This window comes from Coregonus clupeaformis, chromosome 34 (genome assembly GCF_020615455.1).
Source record: "Coregonus clupeaformis isolate EN_2021a chromosome 34, ASM2061545v1, whole genome shotgun sequence".
NCBI classification, from domain to species: Eukaryota; Metazoa; Chordata; class Actinopteri; order Salmoniformes; family Salmonidae; genus Coregonus; species Coregonus clupeaformis.
The window spans coordinates 7177192-7186941 of record NC_059225.1 but is presented as its reverse complement, the minus strand read 5'-3'; the positions used below and the strand labels follow the sequence as shown (position 1 = coordinate 7186941).

At 41.3% G+C, this 9750-nt stretch overlaps 1 non-coding gene across 1 annotated transcript; it reads right to left on the bottom strand.

Annotated features, from left to right (window-relative positions):
* Positions 1-7054: 7054 nt before the first annotated feature.
* On the bottom strand, positions 7055-7126 carry trnaa-agc. The gene has a single exon. It is a non-coding gene; the product is annotated as a tRNA-Ala (tRNA).
* Between the last annotated feature and the right edge of the window lie 2624 nt (positions 7127-9750).

Below are 9750 nucleotides of genomic sequence, written 5' to 3'. Positions count from 1 at the left end.
TGGGCCAACTATAGGCCGTTCTGGACCGGACGTTGATATCAAGGATGGTCCGGACCAAATCTGAACCAAATATAGACATCTATGATTGGTTCAGATTTGGGATGGACCTGACCAAAATCATCGTCCATGGACGTTAAAGACCGGTCCGGACCGCATTAAAAAAAGAACAATTATAGACGTCCGGTCCGGACAGGATGAAAAAACGTTTGTGAGTTTGAATCCTGCATTTACACTGTCCTACTGTGACATTTGAATCACCAGCAGTGTATTTGTTCTTGTACACTGTGTGTCTATACACAGGAAATTCAATAAACAATTCTTGAATGAAAAATAAAAACAAACACTACTGCTACCTCCAGTGAGTTGGAAATAACATTGAGTAGCAACATGTATTCTAAACCATTGCTGTGGATATTGAGAAACCTTTCCCTAGCCCAACAAATACAAACAACACATTCCTTTTTTGTATAGTTGGTTGCTGGTAAAACAAATGTTGTGCTCAAATTAGCTCCACCACCATTCCTCAATGGCCAGTTGTGAATCTTGATGAGCCTGTCAGACATAAAGCACTGTACTTTATATTCAAAATCAATACAACTGACTTTCAACTGTGAGTACGTATTTCCTCTATAGATTTCTCTGCCATGGACTCAAACAAATAATTGCACCAATATCATTAATTTAAATGGAAGTCCTCCATCTCGATAGGATAATTTCCAATTCACAGAAGTCGTTGTGAATACTACAGGTGTAGCATCTTAATTTGACCAGTTTCTCACAGCAGGAACATAATCCTGCAGCAACAGGAAATGGGAATTGTTGTGTGGATTTAGGGGTTGATACAATGTTAGTGAGGGCATATCTAGTCTGAAATTTGACATTTTAAGACATTTCCTGCAACAACAGAATGAACAAATTAACATCTAACATCTGTATATATATATAGCGTGGCAGGTACAGTGCCTTGCACATTTTCACGTTAGTCATTTAGCAGACGCTCTTATCCAGAGCGACTTACAGTTAGTGAGTGCATATATTTTTTTTCATACTGGCCCCCCGTTGGAAAGTATTCATCCCGCTTACTATAATAATTATTTATTTTTTAGAATTTGTTTAATCAAGTAATTTTTTTCATTTCACTTAACCAATTTGGACTATTTTGTGTATGTCCATTACATGAAATCCAAATAAAAATCCATTTAAATTACAGGTTGTAATGCAACAAAATATGTATTCACCCCCTTTGCTCTGAAGCCCCTAAATAAGATCTGGTGCAACCAATTACCTTCAGTCCACCTGTGTGCAATCTAACTGTCACATGATCTGTCACATTATCTCAGTATATATAAACCTGTTCTGAAAGGCCCCAGAGTCTGCAATACCACTAAGCAAGGGGCACCACCAAGCAAGCGGGACCATGAAGACCAAGGAGCTCTCCAAACAGGTCAGGGATAAAGTTGTGGAGAAGTCCAGATCAGGATTGGGTTATAAAACAATATCCGAAACTTTGAACATCCCACGGAGCAACATTAAATCCATTATTAAAAAATTGAAAGAATATGGCACCACAACAAACCTGCCAAGACAGGGCCGTCCCCCAAAACTCACGGACCAGGCAAGGAGGGCATTAATCAGAGAGGCAACTAAGAGACCAAAGATAACCCTGAAGGAGCTGCAAAGCTCCACAGCGGAGATCGGAGTATCTGTCCATAGGACCACTTTAAGCCGTACACTCCACAGAGCTGGGCTTTACGGAAGAGTGGCCAGAAAAAAAGCCTTTGCTTTTTATTCAACTTTTTTTCCAACTTTTTTTTAGAGTTTTCTTTTAATCTTTATTTTTTATTTTTAGCTTTTTCACAACTAATCTTCTCCTTTCCCCCTTCTGATAACCAGGTGGCGAATCGCATCTCTGCATGTCTGGCAGACATATCAGTATGGATGACGGATCACCACCTCATGCTGAACCTTGGCAAGACGGAGCTGCTCTTCCTCCCGGGGAAGGACTGCCTGTTCCATGATCTCGCCATCACGGTTGACAACTCTGTTGTGTCCTCCTCCCAGAGTGCGAAGAGCCTTGGCGTGACCCTGGACAATACCCTGTCGTTCTCCGCTAACATCAAGGCGGTGACCCGATCCTGTAGGTTCATGCTCTACAACATTCGGAGAGTACGACCCTGCCTTACACAGGAAGCGGCACAGGTCCTAATCCAGGCACTTGTCATCTCCCGTCTGGATTACTGCAACGCGCTGTTGGCTGGGCTCCCTGCCTGTGGCATTAAACCCCTACAACTCATCCAGAATGCCGCAGCCCATCTGGTGTTCAACCTTCCCAAGTTCTCTCTCGTCACCCCGCTCCTCCGCACACTCCACTGGCTTCCAGTTGAAGCTCGCATCTGCTACAAGACCATGGTGCTTGCCTACGGAGCTGTGAGGGGAACGGCACCTCCGTACCTTCAGGCTCTGATCAGTCCCTACACCCAAACGAGGGCATTGCGTTCATCCACCTCTGGCCTGCTGGCTCCCCTACCTCTGCGGAAGCATAGTTCCCGCTCAGCCCAGTCAAAACTGTTCGCTGCTCTGGCACCCAAATGGTGGAACAAGCTCCCTCACGACGCCAGGACAGCGGAGTCACTCACCACCTTCCGGAGACATTTGAAACCCCACCTCTTTAAGGAACACCTGGGATAGGATAAAGTAATCCTTCTACCCCCCACTTACCCCAACCCCCCAAAAAAAAAAATTTGCTAAATGATGTTAATGTAAATGTAAAGAAAAATATAAGCAAACACATTTGGTGTTCGCCAAAAGCCATGAGGGAGACTCCCCAAACATATGGAAGAAGGTACTCTGGTCAGATGAGACTCAAATTGAGCTTTTTGGCCATCAAGGAAAACGCTATGTCTGGCGCAAACCAAACACCTCTCATCACCCCGAGATGCTGTGGGGATGTTTTTCTTTGGCAGGGACTGGGAAACTGGTCAGAATTGAAGGAATGATGGATAGCGCTAAATGCAGGGAAATTCTTGAGGGAAACCTGTTTCAGTCTTCCAGAGACTTGAGACTGGGACAGAGGTTCACCTTCCAGCAGGACAATGACCCTAAGCATACTGCTAAAGCAACACTCGAGTGGTTTAAGGGGAAACATTTAAATCCAATTGAGAATCTGTGGTATGACTTTAAGATTGCTGTACACCAGCGGAACCAATCCAACTTGAAGGAGCTGGAGCAGTTTTGCCTTGAAGAATGGGCAAAAATCCCAGTGGCTAGATGTGCCAAGCTTATAGAGACATACCACAAGAGACTTGCAGCTGTAATTGCTGTAAATGGTGGCTCTACAAAGTATTGACTTTGGGGGGTGAACAGTTATGCATGCTCAAGTTTTCAGTTTTTTTGTCTTATTTCTTGATTGTTTCACCAAAAAAAATTATTTTGCATATTCAAAGTGGTAGGCATGTTGTGTTAATCAAACCATACAAACCCCCCAATAATCCATTTTAATTCCAGATTGTAAGGCAACAAAATAGGAAAAATGCCAAGGGGGGGTGAATACTTTCGCAAGCCACTGTAGCTTAGTGGTTAAGAGCATTGGGGCCAGTAATTGAAAGGTTGCTAGTTCAAATCCCAGAGGTGACTAGATGAAAAACCTGTTGATGTGCTGTTGACCAAGGTACTTAATCCTATTTGCTCTGGATAGTTGTGTGTGCTAAATGACAAAACATTTAAAATAAACAGTTTGTAATTCAATTTGCTGTAGCAGTGTCCAGACTTGATAACTATGAATAACCTTATGCCCCTGCCAATCCCCTTCAGAGTGAGTGTCAACAACACATGAATGGGTGCCTGTTGCATTCTGTGTCTGTACTCATAGAACAGATGTAGGATATTAAATTGATCACCCTATTTAAACATGTGTATTTCAGTTTTAAAAATGCTTCTGAAGTTTGTAATTTACACTTACATTTCAGATTTGAATTTCCCTTAAAATGTATCAAACCCTACAAAAATGTCCATTCATTACAATCCACATCATAATTCAAATTTCCTGTTGCTGCAGGATAATTTCCCTGCTGTAGCATTCTGTCTCAAATTAAGAGCCTACATCTGTAGGGTCATTCCACCAATTCGGTGCCTTTTGAGAAGTGTAACTTGATTAAAAAAAAACTAAAACAGTTTGAGTTCACCCAATTTTAACATTCTGTAATAAAGATTTTATCAACTTTATAAAAAATAAAAATAAAAACACTGTAGTAAGTGCCTGTTAAGTGCCAAATAAAGTATCAAGGTTGATCGTAACAGGGTTGATGATTTCATCTTAAATCAGCCATAAATCCCCTTGTGACAGGAGGAATGGAAGCTTGTTGTGTGCAACAGGGAGTGGCAATTGAATGCAAGCAATTGTATATACTTTTCTGCCTGTCTATCTATGGGTAACAGGGTTGATGTGTTATGCTCAACCCGCTCAGTTTTCCACCACAAAACACCAGAATATATATTAAAAAAAAAAGAATACTTTCACCATATTGAATCAAGAATACAGTTTGTGTATCAGGGTTGACCTTAAAATGAGTGGCAGATGTAAATGAATCACTAACATAAAATAAATAATAATCTTCAGAAAAAACTTTGTCAAAGCAACAAAAATAACTAGGGTTTTACAATGATGGTGAAAACTTGGAGAAATGTTGGGTTAATTGGGTTAAAATCCAAATTTGGAATTTTGGCACTTTAGCAATTCTTAATTCATATTAAAAATCAGATTGATTTAATTCTCATTCTAATATAACCGGCTTTTAAAATTAAATATAGGTGTACAATTTCTATAAAAATATAGGCACTCTTTTCGTAGAATGACGAAGTAGACTACCTCTGGTTTTCTCTGTGTCCTCTTGATTGCTGTCAGCATTTTGTGGATCAGGTAATACAGTAAGCTGGTTATCTGGTAGGTAATACAGTATTCTGGTTATCTGGTAGGTAATACAGTATTCTGCTTATCTGATAGGTATTACAGTAAGCTGGTTATCTGGTAGGTAATACAGTATTCTGGTTATCTGGTAGGTAATACAGTATTCTGCTTATCTGATAGGTATTACAGTAAGCTGGTTATCTGGTAGGTAATACAGTATTCTGGTTATCTGGTAGGTAATACAGTATTCTGCTTATCTGATAGGTATTACAGTAAGCTGGTTATCTGGTAGGTAATACAGTATTCTGCTTATCTGGTAGGTAATACAGTATACTGGTTATCTGGTAGGTAATACAGTATACTGGTTATCTGGTAGGTAATACAGTATTCTGGTTATCTGGTAGGTAATACAGTATACTGGTTATCTGGTAGGTAATACAGTATACCGGTTATCTGGTAGGTAATACAGTATACCGGTTATCTGGTAGGTAATACAGTATTCTGGTTATCTGGTAGGCAATACAGTATTTTGTCACTGATCTGTCACTAGTCTGTCATTCATATACATGTTTTAACATCTCTTTTAGACATATTTTCAACATCATTTTGCTTACTGGGACATGTCTCTCCTCCAAAATGCTGTCAGACAAAACAGCTTTCAGTTTAGCCTCTTCGTTTCCCATCAACTTTATTTAAAGGCCAAATAATTCATACCACATTCTAATCTACCTGCAGCTCAGATGCTTGATGATACATGAGAGCAGTCTAGATTGATTGACCTCTGCTTTGCCCAATAGATAAAGCTGTCAGTAAAAGGAAAAATAACTATTTAGCAAGACAAAGGAGCTGATTGTGGTCTACAGGAAACAGAGGGTCGAGCACGCCCCCATTCACATCGACGAGGCTGTAGCGGAGTGGGTCGAGAGCTTCAAGTTACTCGGTGTCCACATCACTAAGGACCTATCATGGTCCAAACACACCAACACAGTCGTGAAGAGGGCATGACAATGCCTCTTCCCACTCAGGATGCTGAAAATGTTTGGCATGGGTCCTCAGATCCTCAAAAAGTTCTACAGCTGCACCACTGAGAGCATCTTGACTGGCTGCATCACCGCCTGGTATGGCAACTGCTCGGCCTCCGACCGCAAGGCACTACAGAGGGTAGTGCGTACGGCCCAGTACATCACTAGGGCCGAGCTCCCTGCCATCCTGGACCTCTATACCAGGCGGTGTCGGAGGAAGGCCCTAAAAATTGTCAAAGACTCAAGCCACCCAAGTCATAGACTGTTCTCTTTGCTAACACATGGCAAGCGGTACCGGAGTGCCAAGTCTGGGACCAAAAGGCTCCTGAACAGCTTCTACCCACCCCAACCATAAGACTTCTGAACAGTTAATCAAATGGCTACCCGGACTATTTGCATTGACCCCCCTTTTTTGCACTGACTTTCTTGCACTGGCTCTATGCACAATCACTGGACTCTACCCACACACTGACACATACTACACTGACACTCCAACACACACACACACACACACACACACACACACTACATACACTCACACACACAAACACAAACATGCATACTGATGCCACACACACACACTCACACAGACACTCTTTCACACTCTTCACATATGCTTCTGCTACTCTGTTTATTATCTATCCTGATTGCCTAGTCATTTTTACTCCTACCTACATGTACATATTACCTCAATTACCTCAACTACCTAACCGAAAGGTTGCTGGTTTGAATCCCTGAGCCGACTAGGTGAAAAATCTGTCAATATGTCCTTCAGCAAGGCACTTCACCCTAATTGCTCCTGTATGTCGCTCTGGATAAGAGCGTCTGCTAAATGACTCTCTGGATAAGAGCGTCCGCTAAATGTCTAAAATGTAAAATCTGAATTTAGTCTGTTTGGTCATTCTGAGCACTGTTGGATCAGTACAGGTCCGTCTCCAGACTTCCAGCAAGCAATGACCACCAGGAATAGACCTAGTTAGTATTGATATGGTATACTTGGTGAGCAACAACACAATTGCTTTGGCTGCAATGAATTGGACTCTGGTTATTTTACATTTTTTGTCATTTAGCAGACACGCTTTTCCAGAGCGACTTACAGTTCATGAGTGCATAAATGTTTTCATACTGGTTCCCCCGTGGGAATCAAACCCACAACCCTGGCGTTGCTAGCGCCATGCTCTACCAACTGAGCTACACGGGACTACCGTTATAATAGACCAGGAAGATTACATATTTACTGCAGCACTTTTTAGGCCAACTGAGAGGAGCGAACACTGCTGTAATGAGTCTGTCTGAGATGAGGTTTTGAGAATGGCCTAGGGTTAACAATATTTTGTGTTAATTAAAATGTTAATTAGACAATATCCCTGAAGCCAGAGTCTGAGTAAAAAAATAAAAAATAGGTCACACAGTCTTGTCTCCCTTGGACACTGCCAATGTGGAGAAACAGCGGGGAACCCAACTTTGAAGTCTTACCATATCTTAGGATAATGGTAAGACTTCAAAGTTTGATTCCCCGCTGTATATGTAGGAGAGGGTGTAGCCTCTTGATAAGAGAAGAATGTTACTGTAGGTGAACGTTACTGTAGGCTTACTTAACATTACTGTAGGCTTACTTAACGTTACTGTAGGCTTACTTAACGTTACTGTAGGCTTACTTAACGTTACTGTAGGCTTACTTAACGTTAGTGTAACCATTTTAGAAGATTTAGAGAGTTTGGAGGTTTTTACCTTAAGCAGTCATAATTTATGAATATAGGGTGGTATACAAATATTTGTTTGATTAATTTGTAGATTTGTTTTAATGATTAGCATTAATATTCATTAGATACATTTTATCAATTTGATTGCATATATAAAATCATACACAGGGTTTGTAGTATTTGCCTTGCAGTGTTTTCTAGCAAATGTATGTTTAAAAAAAAAAAAGTCTATATAATAAGCTATTGGGTTTTAATAAACATACAATCATCACATAATCGTTGCATAATGACTGTGCCAATGTCAATAACTGTCATTCTATAATTACGCTCAGAGGTTAGCCATTTCATTTTAGCAATTTGCACATTGCTAATTTTCTGCAGTTGATGGCTTTATGTGCCGTATATTAAAGCCTGACTCGTCCTAAAGCTAACCAAGGAGGCCTGGGCTTAATGGCTTCATGATACATGTACCGCCGACAATATATTACCCTTCCTCAGCTCTAATTACTTGGGCTGTCCCCCGTCTTGGCACATGACATCTATTACAATGCAAGGCTGGGAAGATTGAGCAGAATACAATTGAAATGTCCTTAGCGGCAACAATCACATCTTTAAAAGAAATGAATGAATTATCAAAAGAGACGACTAGGCCATGTGTGCGACTGAAAAGGAGCTGTTCCCATGAATTAATTTGCCGCATAACCAGGAAGTGAAGCCCTAGTTGTGTCCAGGCAATGTGTAGTCTCATCGTATTCCATTTATAATGAAGCACTCAGGATCACACCCGTCGCTATGGGCAGGGCCATAGGGGGCCGGGCCCACCCCAAAAATGCTTATGCCCCCCCCCACTTGAGGGAATTTATTATTAAATATAGGTACTGTAGGCTAATAATAATTGTGCCCTGCCCTCCCATGCATTTCATATGCCCCCCTTAAGACTGAGGTCTGGCGACGGGTCTGCTCAGGATCAATATGAATCCACTTGCAGCATTGATCATTTACTGTGTCCTTTAATTTGCCTTCAATGGATTTCACATATTTTACCAGGTTTATCGCTAAATATCAATGCTAATATGGATTCCGTTTCTAATGAGGATCAGACGGAGAGGAAAGAAGAAACGCAATGTTTACCTTTTCATCTCACAGAATTACATTGAAAAGTTGAAGTCTTATCTAGTGTCACGCCCTGACTCTGGGGACTCTTATTTGGGAGAGCACAATGTCCTTGAATTGCAATGTATTGCCTCAGAATGTTTTTGAGTGAGATGTATTTTTAGCATTTCTTCCACCAGCTTCTAAACAAGCCATTAAAATGGCTTTTTCTTGCATGACCCCAAGTCATGGGGCCAAAGGGCAGGGCAGGAGGGTTACATGTATGTCTTGATACTCTCTCCACAGGGGGGTTGTTAGTGGACGCTGCTTCGAACTAGCTAACATTACCTAGCACAGTGGAGGCTCCTCAGAGGAGGAAGGGGAGGACCGTCCTCCTCAGTGAATATATATTTTTTTTAATTGTGAAACATTAAAAAAGTTATCCTTTTTAGATAAAACTATACTAAATATATTCACATGTCATCAAATAATTGATTTTTTAATAATGGATTTTGTCACGCCCTGACTCTGGGGACTCTTATTTGTTGAGTCAGGGTGTGTATTTTCTATGTGGTGATTGTCTATGTTGAATATTCTAGTATGTGTATTTCTATGTTGGCCGGTGTGGTTCCCAATCAGAGGCAGCTGTCGCTCGTTGTCTCTGATTGGGGACCATACTTAGGCAGCCTGTTGGCACTAGTGGGTTGTGGGATCTTGTTCTGTGTTAGGTATGTTGTTTGTGTACTTTGGACGTCACGTTTCGTTTCTTGTTTTGTCGTTGTGTTTAATAGGGCGGCAGGTAGCTTAGTGGGTAAGAGCGTTGTGCCAGTAACCGAAAGGTCGCTGGTTCTAATCCCCGAGCCGACTAGGTGAAAAATCTGTCGATGTGCCCTTGAGCAAGGCACTTAACCCTAATTGCTCATGTAAGTCGCTCTGGATAAGAGCGTCTGCTAAATGACTAAAATATAAAAAAATGTAATAGTCAAATAAACATGTATGCATATCACGGTGCGCCTTGGTCTGACCCGTT